This window comes from Engraulis encrasicolus, chromosome 16, assembly GCF_034702125.1.
Source record: "Engraulis encrasicolus isolate BLACKSEA-1 chromosome 16, IST_EnEncr_1.0, whole genome shotgun sequence".
Taxonomy (NCBI): Eukaryota; Metazoa; Chordata; class Actinopteri; order Clupeiformes; family Engraulidae; genus Engraulis; species Engraulis encrasicolus.
The window spans coordinates 47,343,797-47,356,296 of NC_085872.1; the positions used below are offsets into that span (position 1 = coordinate 47,343,797).

Genomic DNA, 12,500 nt, shown 5'->3' on the forward strand with positions numbered 1-12,500 from the left:
CTCATCTCGCTGGAATAGTGTTGTCATGTGTGAAGATCTACACGAAATTGAGTAAGTGACTGAATTACTTTCATTTATTGTGGGCGATGTAGAACTGCTCTTGTGTCTTTTGTGTGTGGAAGCTGAGCCAAAGGTGAAGTTAGACTCTACATTTACTCACGCAATGCTCTTTGCTTAGTAACAGGTGCACTGCAAACACATGCAGTTGGCTATGCATCATGTTAATTTCGAAAAGAATGGAAAATATGTACATTTAGGATATTCAATGATGTAGTAAAAACTGCTACTGTACAACAATCTAGCTGGTCATCTTCAGTTAATAGCTATATTTGCGCGGGAGGGTCTGATCCGTTAATGGGGGAGGGGTGGTGGGGGTGCACAGCGAACTAGAACTTCATCGAACACGTTGCATGCTCATGAGAACAGAGGGCTGGCGTCGTTTCGGTGTGTTCATTTTAAGCCAAGTATTCTATTTTTAAAGTTTTTTGTTTTTTGACCCAACCCAGGTGTTTAATGCACACATGCACTTGTGGTCTTAACCGAAGATTAATCAAATGTAAGCTTTCCTGCACACAAAGTCAAAGAACAACCGACCTAGATAGAGTGCATATAATCTGAATTTAAACTTTGCACATGGAATTGGATGAAACATGTGGGAATAGTATCCTATTTATTGAAGTGCATAGCACTTTTTTTACTTGCACTTATGGTGCAATGCAAAGCATGCACTGCCTTGTTATCTCGTTTTACTTAGCCTATATCTTCCTCTTTTAAGTGGAGCATTGTTTACAAGTAGCCTATTTTACAGAATGCATGCTCCTCATTCACAAATCATGTGCTGTTTATAAATGTTAAACCTCACCAATTCCTTCTTTCTTTCTTTAAGGACTTCTGGCACAGTGGCCTGCACTGTTCGAAGTCTGTAAGGTAAGACATTCAATGCTGATTGTCTTTAAGGTGTGTGTGTGTGTGTGTGTGTGTGTGTGTGTGTGTGTGTGTGTGTGTGTGTGTGTGTGTGTGTGTGTGTGTGTGTGTGTGTGTGTGTGTGTGTGTGTGTGTGTGTGTGTGTGTGTGTGTGTGTGTGTGTGTGTGTGTGTGTGTGTGTGTGTGGCTTTCCCTAATGTTTATGATTTGTCAATCCTTTGGGCTCTTTATGTCTTTTCAGATCAGTGCTGAATTCAAAATAATCACCACAGTTCCCCTGCAATCCAAGCAACTGTTGCTGAATTGGCTGATGTAAGTTTCTGTCTTTTTCGCCTGTCTACTTGATGGTTCCTGAGCAGAAAGCCTTTAACTATTGAGTTACACCCCTGCATGTTAAAACCCCATAGAGAGGATCATGATCTGCCTTAGTAGTCATGGTACCAGTACATTCATATGCATGTTTCTTTTGGTGGCAGTCAGCTTCCCAATGTTGATGCCATTCATAGAATGCCAAAAACAAATCAGTACCACCACCATTTTTGACCGTAAACATGGGACTGTTTTCTTTATACTTCTCCCTTGGCTACTATCACACATGCTTGAAACAATCTGAAGCAAATGTGTTCATCATGGTTTCATCAGAGACAAACAGACTTCAGATATGGATTGCTGGAACCATGTCCTCTGGTCTGATGACACCAACATGAACACATTTTTTCGGATGGTGTCAAGCATGTGTGGTGTTAACCAAGTGAGTAGTACAAAGTAAACTGTCCCATGCTCATGGTCAAGTAGTGGTAGTGGGACAGACATGGTTTTAGGCTGGATGCATGGAGTCAATATTGGAAATCTGAATTTCACCAACATGTACCATGACAATTGAAGCAGATCATGATACAGTCTGCGATTTTAAGAGAGTGATTTTTTTTAAAAAAGTAGTTTATTTCCAGAACTCTTGCTGCACAGGTTACAAATGTTCTCCTTTTTCTTTCTTTCTTTCTTTCTTTCTTTCTTTCTTTCTTTCTTTCTTTCTTTCTTTCTTTCTTTCTTTCTTTCTTTCTTTCTTTCTTTCATTAAGTTGTACAAGATGCACCATTTCTGAGGACTTCTGGCACAGTGGCCTGCACTGTTCAAAGTTCGCAAGGTAAGACATTCAATTCGGATTGTCTTTAATGTTTTTATTTGTGAATTACAGCGTTTTATCTCCTTTCTTGAATGTGTGTGTGGCTTTCTCCTAATGTTAATGATTTGATCGTTAAATCCTTTGGGATCTTTATGTCTTTTCAGATCAGTGCTGAATTGAAAAAGAATCACCAGTCCCACTGCAATGGCCAGCACTGTCCGAAGTCCACAAGGTAAAGCATTCACTTTGGCCACAACCCTACCCAGTGCACCTTAACAACTTGACTCCTGCTTTAAATTAGCTGTTATCTGAATGGTGGTGACTAAATATTCCAGTGGTATAAGGAGCTGCTTCTCAAATTTTTATATTTAAATTTTGTCGTACTCTGACCAGTGAATATTAGATTATTGCTTAGTACTAGAATTGGAGTTATCTGAGACAAGATGATCTGATCTGAGAAGTGTTGATGACTACCTCCCTGGTGTTCCCACTCTCAGTGTGGAGTGTGACACTATTTGTATGCATTGTGCTATGCTCAACATGACATTGAGAGGCTTCAGTTAAAAGTGAGCAAGCTATCTCACGGTTTCCTTATTTCAATACAATTGCTACACAATTCATATGCAGCTAAACAAAAAGAAATATTAATATCTTCTATGTAGAAACAAAATGAGCACTACAATGAAGGGTATAATATCTGAGAGCACTTTGTTGACACATGTTTTTCACTCTGATGGGGGGGGGGGGAGAATCAGTTGACAGAGTGCACCAGCTGTGTTACGCTTTTCATTATATTGCCCGTTGTATGTCTGCCTAGAATATTGCATGTTTTATTTTTAATCATAAGTCATCAATGAAACTTATTCAGCCCCTTGACAGACAAGCCCTGCATGCCATATTACTGCACGCATGCACAAAGAGCAATGCAGTAGACTTTTCCTTCAAAGTCTTCTCGCAAGGAACAGTATATACCGTACCTGTATATGCATAATGAAACTTGTTGTTCTCTTAATTGAGACGAGCTGACCCTTACATCTCTGTGCTCTGAAACATCTTAAACAGAGGATTGGCATCATTGGTTGTCTACTACAAACTCCTTGTAGGTCCCAGCCAAGGAGACACAGTAGACCTGGGGTGTTGTTCCATATGAGAGTGAGCTTTTTCATTGGCCTGGGCCCACTGGTATTCCTGTGACACACCAAGTTTCATGTCAAAGTCTTATCATGCTATGCAATGATCTTGCACGCCACATAAAATTACTTCATGGGTCACAATTGGCCCTGGGTTTGAGTTTGACATCCCTGCAGAATGAAGGCAACTACACAGCTTTGGCTCTGGTATTTGACGACTTCAGGCCAATTCACACCAGTGTTAAATCATCATCCAGGTCCCACATCAGAATTAGAACTGAGGAAATCTTGGCAGTGGAACAGAGGACATGCTTTGGACTTTGCAGTAACCTACTGCCCAGCTTAATGTTGATTTATTTGTTAATTCAAATGGCTTGGTTAATTTGTGTTTATTTACTTTTGTCTGTGTTGAATAGGTCATGGATGAAGTTGCCGTAGACGAAGCAATTGAAGACATCACAATTGGAATCTGCTCTGACAGAAGATTGGGCATCCCACCCTTTGGACATTGTCAGTTTTAGTGTATGTCTGTCACACACGTGACACCCAATCGGAAAGGACTCTTTTTTTTTTCTTTCTTTTTTTCAGCAACTAAAAAACAGCAGTTATTTTTGTTTCTTTAAGTGAAATGTACCTTTTTTCTAGAGATCTATTTGCTTGTATGCACTTCCAGCTCCTTACTGGTTTAAGAATAGCACTTGAGTGTGCATATGTTTTGTACGTACTGTGTTGATTTTGACCCAAACTAAAGACAAACAAAATACCAAAACTAGACTTAAATAAGACTGGGTAATGACACAAATGTGGTCACCAAAGAGGACAACCAAATGAATGGTGGACTGCCAGATGCACGCGCACATGCATACATTATACGTGCACATGCATACAGTATACGCGCATGAACGCACACACGCACACCTACAAGTGTGGACTAATGCACTTAGTCAATGAGCTAAAATAACTGTATGTAGAGTCAATTTTATTTGTGCCCGATGTGTTCACATGAATGCTAATCCAGCCAGAGAGCACTTTTTCACAGCAACCAAACAAATTATTTTCTTAAAGGTGCACTGTGTAGGATGGTGACCAGAGTAGGCAACTATGCTGCACACTGAAACGGTGCTGCCTATTACCAACTGTGTCCTTTTCATGAATATTTACTTAGTAATAAACGAAAATGTGTTAATGTATTACGAAAATGTTTACTAAAAATCTGTATTTCTAGAAATTCGAAATGATAGTCAGTGGAGAAGATTCCTCTCTTTTCCCCTTTCATGTATGGAAAGAGCAATTTCCCCAGTCATAACGACAACTTAAAGTTTGGTGGTGGTAAATATTCATGAAAAATGCAACATTTTTGCATGGGCAGCATGAAATCTCAAAATAAACTACTGAAAGTAATACACAGTGCACCTTTAAAGCGAATTGGACTTTCTTTCTGTTCACAGACCCTGCTTGTTGATTGGTCTAAGAGTAGCAGTTATTTGTGACTGTGCTTATGTTTTGTATATCTGTGTGCATTTTACATGCGTACAGTGAAAGTCAATACATTTAATCACAGAATTCTGACTCTTTTTGTTGTTTTTGTTTGCACAGGCCTATACATCAAATTGTGATATATGTGTACAAATGCATTTGTATAGCCTAGACCTAATATGTTTTACCATATGTTTTTTTTTTTTTTGGGGGGGGGGGGGGGGGGTGGATTGAGACTAAAGAATCATGTTACTGAAATGTAGCTGTATGCATGATTTTTAATCACCTTTTAATAAACATGAAAAAAATACTTTAAAACTATGTCAAAGTTTTGTGTTTTTCCAACATATTTTCTGGTTAATGGAATACCAATTAATTGTTTAGGATTAAAGTGATTTCATCACCTATGATTTAGGTGAAAAAAACATTTTGTGACTATTTTAAAAAATCACATAGTTCCAACACATTTTTATGATGCTGGAACATGAATAAGTTGTGTTAGGTTGAGGTGATCCAATCACCTCCGTTTAAGGTGATAAAATCACTTAAACCTTACACAATAAAAATAGGGGAAGAAATCATGTTGACCTTACACAATTGGATTGTGTGGGACCGATGTACACATTAAAATCATGTAAATCCAACGAATATTTTCTTTCAGTGTACACTACACTACACACTACACTACACACTGCACACTACATCTACACACTACACACACTACACTACACACTACACACTACAGTACACACTACACACTACACACTACACACTACAGTACACACTACACACTACAGTACACACTACACTACACACTACACACTACAGTACACACTACACACTACACTACACACTACACTACACACTACACTACACACTACACACTACACACTACACACTACACTACACACTACACACTACACTACACACTACACTACACACTACACACTACACACTACACACCACAATACACACCCCACACTACACTACACACTACACACACTACACTACACCACACACACTACACACTACACTGCACCACTACAATACACACTACACACTACACACTACACTACACACCACACACTACACTACACTACATTACAGTACACCACACCACACCACACCACACCACACTACACCACACCACACCACACACTACACTACACTACACTACACTACACTACACTACACTACACTACACTACACTACACTACACTACACTACACACTACAAACCACACATTACACTACACCACAATACACAACACCACACCACACTACACTACACTACACTACGCTACACTACACTACACTACACTACACTACACTACACTACACTACACACCACACACTACACTATACTACATTACAGTACACCACACCACACCACACCACACCACACTACACACCACACACCACAGCACACAATACACTACACTACATTACAGTACACCACACCACACCACACCACACCACACCACACCACTACACTACACACTACACACCATGCTGCCTTTCCCATCACCCCCCACCGCCCTGCATCACCACACTACACTACACTACACTACACACCATGCTCCCTGCCTGCTCCCGTGGATACTAACTCCCTTGCTCCCAAACTGACCCCTTGCATTCCCCTCCTCCAGCAGTCATGAATCCTCTCTCCCCTGCCTCCATGCTCCTTGCTTGCATCTATGGACGCTGCCTTCTGCTCTCCCTCCTTGCGTACCTCCCTGCCTCCCTTCCCGAACCTACTGCCCCCCCCCCCCGCCCTCCACGAATCCTCCCTCCCCATCTGCATGCTCCATCCCGGCCTCCCTCCCGGCCTCCCTCCCTGGACTTACCATCTCTGCCCCCATGAATCCTCCATCCCTCCTCATCTGCATGCCTCCCTGCTTGCCTTTCTTCCTTCCTTCCTGCCTGCCTGCCTGCCTCAATGCTCTCTCTCTGCCTGTCTCAACGCTCCCTCCCTGCCCCGGACCCCATGAGTCCTCCCTCCCTCTTCATGTACATGCCTCTCTCCCTCCCTGCCTGCCTGCCTCCCTCCCTTCCTCCTTCCCTGCCTGCCTGCCTCCCTCCCTGCTTGCCTGCCTGCCTGTCTGCTTGCCTCCCTGCTTGCTTGCTTGCCTCCCTGCCTGCCTTCCTGCTTCCCTGCCTGCCTGTCTGCCGGCCTGCCTGCCTGCCTGCCTTCCTGCTTCCCTGCCTGCCTGCTTGCCTGCATGCCTCCCTGCCTGCCTGCCTGCCTCCCTGTCTGCCTGCCTCCATTCCCTCCTCCCCCAAACTGACTACCTGCATTCCCCACCTCCAGGCTCCCAGCCTGCCCTCTATAGACCTTCACTGCCAGGCGCCATGAATCCTCTCTCCCCTTCCTCCATGCTCCATCCATACAACTATGGACGCTCCCTTGTTCCTGCCTCCTGCTATGATCTCTACCTGGAGCAACCATTCCAGCCTCCATGGATCTGCATCTGCATGCCCACCCTTCCTTTATCTATGCCTCCTGCCCACCTCCCCCTATGAACCTCCTGCCTAGCTCCCCCTATGAACCTCCCTCTCTGCCTCCCTCTATGGACCTCCCTCTCTGCCTCCCTCTCTGCCACCTCCCATTCCAGCCTCCCTCTATGAACCTCCCTCTCTGCCTCCCTCTATGGACCTCCCTCTCTGCCTCCCTCTATGGACCTCCCTCTCTGCCTCCCTCTATAAAACCTCCCTCCCTCTCCCCCTATACCTTGACCAACCATCCTCCCTCTGCACTCTCCACCAGTGGTGTAGTCTACGTAGAACGCGGGTATACGGAGTATACCCACTTCTAAATTTCAGGGATTTTAGTATACCCACTTAAAATTGATTGATCCATTGTTTTGAATAGCACAAATATATACAGTATACCCACTTCAAAAAATGCTCAAATATACAGTATACCCACCATAAAAAAGTAGACTACACCACTGCTCTCCACCAACTGCATCCATGGCCCCCAACTGCTTATATGCACCCCCTGCCTGCACCCTTGCACTTTCACTCTGTGTACCAAGTCTAAAACTCTGGTACCACCCTGCCTGTGTGCAACCTACGGGTCTGTTTAATCTTTCATCTTGCTTCACTCTCAATCTCGGTGTCTGTCAGCCTCTCCCACGTTATTCTTTCTTTTTTTCATTCTTTCTTTCTTTCTTTCTTTCTTTCTTTCTTTCTTTCTTTCTTTCTTTCTTTCTTTCTTTCTTTCTTTCTTTCTTTCTTTCTTTCTTTCTTTCTTTCTTTCTTTCTTTCTTTCTTTCTTTCTTTTCTCCTTTCTTTGCTTCTGTCGTCTTTTAATTCTTTCTTTCTTTCTTTCTTTTCTCCTTTCTTTGCTTCTTTCTTCCTTTAATTCTTTCTTTCTTTCTTCCTGTCCGTCTTCTTTCTGTCTTTGTTTGTTTCAGTCTGTCTCTCTTATTACTCCTATACTTGTCCTTTTTACGTCTTTTCTAATATTTCTGCACCCCCCTACCTCTATCTTCTTCTCCCTCAACATCTCCATATCTCTACCAGAGATTCTTTAAGTATATAGAGATATGCCAATGTAATAGGTTGCTATGGGCACCTAACATGACCAGGTTCTGGTCTGCCTAAAGGGGCGTGTCATAATACTCCTAGCACTGAATAGAACAGTCCTTAGGTCTGCCTAGGTCTGACTAAAGGGGGATTTCACCCCCCTCCCCCTTGCAATAATAGAACCGGGAAACAATGGGCCAATGGAACCTCTCTCTCTCTACTATCTCTGTCTCTACTACTACCTGCTGTGCCTCTTCTTCTTCTTCTTCTGTTTTATCTCATTGCATTCTTTTATTTCTCGTTTTTTTCTCTCTCTCCAGTTGTATAGGCTACACAGTATCTGAAGTATCTTTTATTCTATTTCTACTCACTCTTTCACATGCATCGTTTCACTCTACTCCTCTATCCTATTGGCTTCCTATTTTCCACCTCTATAGTTCTTTCTTTCTTTATGTGTGTGTGCGTGTGCGTGTGCGTGTGCGTGTGCGTGTGCGTGTGCGTGTGCTTGTGCTTGTGCTTGTACTTGTGCTTGTGCGTGTCCGTGTCCGTGTCCGTGTCCGTGTGCGTGTGCGTGTGCGTGTGCGTGTGCGTGTGCGTGTGTGTGTGTGTGCGCGTGAGTGTGCATGTACGTGTGCGAGCGTGTGTGAGCGTGTGCTTATGTGAGTGTGTGAGTGTGTGAGTATCTATGCCTTTTATAAACTCCCGGAGCGGAGAGCAGCGCTAATGTAACTTGAATCAAAGAGCAGAAAATAGTAAAGGAGTATTTGCTGCAAAGTGATTTCTCCTGCTTTACATAATGCATATGTTTATGAGACACTCACTCAGGGCCACTGACAGCTTTAGCTGGGCCTCGGACAAAGCCATCAGAGAGGGCCCCCCGCTCAATATATTCAATGTAATGAAGACCACATTCTGGGCTACCTCCTTTCTCTAGGCACGGGGCAATAGACCCCTTTATCCCCCCTGTTAGCTTCCCTGCACACACCATCTGCACCTGGGGTGTATTTCTCCAGGCCAAGAGTGTTTTTAATATCTTTTCCTTTGTGTTTGGGTTTACATGTACACGTACATATTCCCATATTGTATGTACTATATTGTGTGTGTACCTGTTTATGTGCATGGTTGTATTAATTTACGCATGTCTATGCCTATGTGTGTGTGTGCATGTGCGTGTGCGTGTGTGTATGTATTTTTGTGTGTGCTGTGTGTGTAAGGAATTACATTTGTTAGATTTTGCCTATGGGTACATGGTCTGCATGGCTGTGTATGTGTGACTGAGTTCATGTGTGTGCATGTGCCTGTATGTGTGCATGTGTGTGTGCACACACATATAGCCTACGTGTCCATCCATGCATGCAGGCAGGCACGAACACACACACACGGCCTTGTGTGTAATGTATTGCCAGAGCTACCTGTGTGTGCATCCCTTGACAAGCTCTATCGATCAGAGCCCCCCATCTAGCCCCTTTGGTGTGTGTGTGTGTATGTGTGTGTGTGTGTGTGTGTGTGTGTGTGTGTGTGTGTGTGTGTGTGTGTGTGTGTGTGTGTGTGTGTGTGTGTGTGTGTGTGTGTGTGTGTGTGTGTGTGTGTGTGTGTGTGTGTGTGTGTGGGTGTGTATGCGTGTGTGTGTGTGTGTGTGTGTGTGTGTGTGTGCACGTGTGTGCGTGTGTGTGCGGGTTTGTGTGTGTGTGTGTTTGTGTGTGTGTGTTTGTTTGTGTGTGTGTGTGTGTGTGTGTGTGTGTGTGTGTGTGTGTGTGTGTGTGTGTGTGTGTGTGTGTTGTGTGTGTGTGTGTGTGTGTGTGTGTGTGTGTGTGTGTGTGTGTGTGTGCGTGCGCGTGTGTGTGTGTGTGTGTGTGTGTGTGTGTGTGTGTGTGTGTGTGTGTGTGGTGTGTAGGGGGAAGGCGCTGTGCTTCAGATACAAGACTACTACAGCACACAGGCTACGACACACAGGCAGAGACAAGAGGGGGAGGGAGATAGAGATTGGGGAGCAAGGAAAAGAGAAAGGAAGACAAAATCTCTCCTCTAACTCTCCTCTCTCTCTCTCTCCCTCTCTCCTCTCTATCTCTCTATCTCTCTCTCTGTATCTCTCCCTCTCTCTCTCTCTCCCTTTATCTACCCTCTCTCTCTCTATCTGCCTCTCTCTATCTGCCTCTCTCTCTCTCTCTCTCTCTCTTTATCTATCTATCTATCTCTATCTATCTCTATCTCTCTCTCTCTCTCTCTCTCTCTCTCTCTCTCTCTCTCTCTGCCCCCCCCCTCTCTCTCTATCTCTATCTCTCTCTCTCTCCTTGGTATCCTCAGTGTGAACAGACCATCCCAGCTCACCCATCCCAGAGAAAGGAAGACATAAAGAGAGTGCGCTGTATGAATGTGAATGAGATAAGGACAGAGAAAGGCTGAGAATAGAGATGTGAAAAGATACAGAGAACAGTAGAGAGAGAAAGAACGGGTAGAAAACAGATGGCTAGGGAACGATGCAGAGGATGTTTGAGAGAGATAAAGAAACAAAGAAAGATGGAGGGACACAAGAGGATGGTGGAGAGGGAGAAGGGAGGGAGAGATGGAGAGTTGGATGGGTGGATGGATGGATGGATGGATGGATGGACAGAGATGAATGGGTGGATGGATGGACGGACGGACGGACGGACAGAGATGGATGGATGGATGGATGGATGGGTGGATGGATGGATGGATGGACAGAGATGAGTGGGTGGATGGATGGAGGGCAAGAAGGGTGGATGGATGGATGGTGAGAGTGGTGGAGGGAGAGAGAGTTGGACGGGTGGATAGATGGAGAGAGAGAGAGAGAGAGAGAGAGAGAGGTGGATGGAGGGAGAGAGAGAGAGAGAGAGAGAGAGAGAGAGAGAGAGAGAGAGAGAGAGAGAGAGAGAGAGAGAGAGAGAGAGAGAGAGAGAGAGAGAGAGAGAGAGGGAGAGAGAGAGGTGGATGGAGAGAGAGAGGTGGATGGATGGATGGATGGATGTACAGTGCGCTAGAGAGGTGGATGGGAGGATAGAGAGAGGTGGATGGAGAGAGAGGTAGATGGATGTATAGATGTAGAGAGGGCAAGAGAGGTGGGTGGATGTATAGATGTAGAGAGGGCAAGAGAGGTGGATGGATGTATAGATGTAGAGAGGGCAAGAGAGGTGGATGGATGGATGGATGGTGGAGGGCAACAGGGGTAGACGGGTGGATAGATGGATAGATGTAGAGAGGGCAGGAGAGGTGGATGGGGGGATAGAGAGAGAGAGAGAGAGAGAGAGAGAGAGAGAGAGAGAGAGAGAGAGAGAGAGAGAGAGAGAGAGAGAGAGAGAGAGAGAGAGAGAGAGGGGGATGGCTAGATGGATAGATGTAGAGAGGGCTAGAGGGGTGGATGGAGAGAGAGAGAGAGGTGGATGGAGACAGAGAGAGAGGTGGATGGATAGATGGATAGATGGATGTACATAGGGCTAGAGGGGTGGATGGATGGATGGATGGAGAAAGAGGTAGATGGATAGATGGATGGATGGTGGAGGGATAGAGAGGAGGGGTGGATAGATGTAGAGAGGGCAGGAGAGGTGGATGGATGGATAGAGAGAGGTGGATAGAGAGAGAGAGAGAGAGAGAGAGAGAGAGAGAGAGAGAGAGAGAGAGAGAGAGAGAGAGAGAGAGAGAGAGAGAGAGAGAGAGAGAGGTGGGATGGATAGATGGCTGGATGTAGCGAGGGCTAGAGAGGTGGATGGGAGGATAGAGAGAGGTGGATGGAGAGAGAGGTAGATGGATGTATAGATGTAGAGAGGGCAAGAGAGGTGGATGGATGGATGGATGGTGGAGGGCAACAGGGGTAGACGGGTGGATAGATGGATAGATGTAGAGAGGGCAGGAGAGGTGGATGGATGGATAGAGAGAGGTGGATAGAGAGAGAGAGAGAGAGAGAGAGAGAGAGAGAGAGAGAGAGAGAGAGAGAGAGAGAGAGAGAGAGAGAGAGAGAGAGAGAGAGAGAGAGAGAGAGAGAGAGAGGTGGGATGGATAGATGGCTGGATGTAGCGAGGGCTAGAGAGGTGGATGGGTGGATGTGGAGAGGGCAGGAGAGAGAGAGATGAATAGATGTGGAGAGGGCAGGAGGGGTGGATGGGTAGATGGCTAGATGGTGGAGGGCAGGAGGGGTGGATGGGTGGGCGTATTCGCATGTCTGACAGTGATGACATTTCATCAGATGAAGAGCGAGCGCTCCAGTCCCCTGGGTCTCATACCCTCCCCTCTCCACACCCACGGCCACAGCCCAGCCACAGCCCAGCCACGGCATGCCGTTCCTGCTGCCAGTGTTGCCAGATT

The 12,500-nt window shown here is 45.2% G+C and overlaps 1 protein-coding gene and 1 long non-coding RNA gene across 2 annotated transcripts in view; one reads left to right on the forward strand and one right to left on the reverse strand.

The window, feature by feature from the left end:
• Positions 1-2,164, forward strand: part of LOC134465867 (uncharacterized) — a 2,373-nt gene extending 209 nt beyond the window's left edge. The window contains exons 1-4 of the long non-coding RNA XR_010038195.1: positions 1-51; positions 887-927; positions 1,166-1,236; positions 2,003-2,164. The exon at positions 1-51 is cut by the window's left edge and continues 209 nt beyond it. This is a non-coding gene — a long non-coding RNA (uncharacterized LOC134465867). The remainder of the gene's footprint in view (positions 52-886; positions 928-1,165; positions 1,237-2,002) is intronic.
• epha4b (eph receptor A4b) overlaps positions 1-12,500 on the reverse strand; it is a 345,029-nt gene that overhangs the window by 144,987 nt on the left and 187,542 nt on the right. The gene's annotated exons all lie outside the window — the stretch shown is intronic.